The sequence below is a fragment of the Lactuca saligna genome, chromosome 1 (assembly GCF_052625555.1).
Source record: "Lactuca saligna cultivar CGN05327 chromosome 1, ASM5262555v1, whole genome shotgun sequence".
NCBI classification, from domain to species: Eukaryota; Viridiplantae; Streptophyta; class Magnoliopsida; order Asterales; family Asteraceae; genus Lactuca; species Lactuca saligna.
The window spans coordinates 19,952,501-19,954,166 of record NC_136417.1 but is presented as its reverse complement, the minus strand read 5'-3'; positions in this window follow the sequence as shown (position 1 = coordinate 19,954,166).

Genomic DNA, 1,666 nt, shown 5'->3' with positions numbered 1-1,666 from the left:
ACCAGAATTAGAAAAATAGATCGATGTTTGGGAGAAGTCATGGGATCAGTCAAACACGCATTCCCCCTCTCGTTTTGGATATCGACTCATAACCCTAACCATAGCTCTCTTGAGCCACCACCTTATGCTCCAAACTCCATCATCGCCACCCTCTGCTGTAGAAGTCGTAACCACCCGTCCGCATGCACCTCGCTGTAGAGCACCACCACCCTAGCTTTGCCGCCGGAGATGTAGTGAGAAGTCGGAAGGGACACGAGACCAGTGAAGGAAGTTGGTCTTATATTGTAATGAATTATTAAAGATGGGGGTTGTTTGGTAAGATTGGGACTTAAGTTGAAAGAAGATTTTGTGGAGATGGACCAGAATTAGAAAAATGGATCGATGTTTGGGAGAAGTCATGGGATCAGTCAAACACGCATTCCCCCTCTCGTTTTGGATATCGACTCATAACCCTAACCATAGCTCTCTTGAGCCACCATCTTATGCTCCAAACTCTATCGCCGCCACCCTCTACTGTAGAAGTCGTAACCACCCGTCCGCATGCACCTCGTTGTAGAGCACCACCACCCTAGCTTTGCCGCTGGATATGTAGTGAGAAGTCGGAAGGGACACGAGACCAGTGAAGGAAGTTGTAATCGTCGATACAAGAGTCACGAACGACCAAAAGACTCTCGGTTAGAACACTCACCGTCCATTTTCCCTTTTCCTCATTCATTTGTGTGGGTTGAACGTGATGGACGCCCATACTGCCGTTGCCGACCTTGGACACCAATTCTTTTAGCTACTGCGGTGTTTCTGCCGCCTTGTAGGTGGTTGAGCGCATATATATTCACATGTATGGACTGTTTTCGGAAGTAGTGGTGTAGGATGTGCTTTATAGACCAGAAAATCCACCGCCACCCACTGCCGTCTTCTACCACCTTTTTGCTACTACCAGCCAGCATGGGGAGGGTGTTTGGGTGTTTGTGAAATTATTTCTTGGGTTAATGTTGTATAGATCTTTGCTTATCCAGGAAATCGAAGAAAACTCACCACAACCACCATGACGTGGTGGCCGCCACATGTTGTCGTTGTTCCGCCACTGCTAGTGTTACGCCCCCAATTTATGGTATGTAATTTAAATATGGTATTTCCCTCTCTTAAGAGGTACTCGACAAGTCAGTAGCCCGACTCGTCGAGTAGCAATGTGATTTGCACGTGTTTTAGCGGGCGACTCGACGAGTCCCTATTTTGGACTCGACGAGTCTGCTAGTCTGGATGAAGCCCTAAATCTCAGGGTTTGTACCCTATGTAAACGTCATTATAGCCTCCCTTTCCAGCCTCCAGTACCTCTAGAGCATTTCCCCTGTAAGCCCTAGTCTCTATTGTTGAGCTTGAGTGTTTTTGTGCTAGCTTGGAAGTTTTGGAAGAGAAGGAAGGAAAGAAGATCAAAAGAAGATAAAGGAGATCCAAAATCTAGTCTCCAATTGCTACATATTCTGGTAATAAAGTTAAAACCTTGATTATTCTTCCATTAAACCCTCTTTTATGCTTGTTTATGTTTCTCTTGGAACTTTATATGATTCAAACTCGAGAATTGAACTCTCCTTAGGATGGAAACACTAGATCTGGATGTTATTGAGCTTTAGGAGCTCAATGTAGCTACCTTTATGCAAATATAGACTTG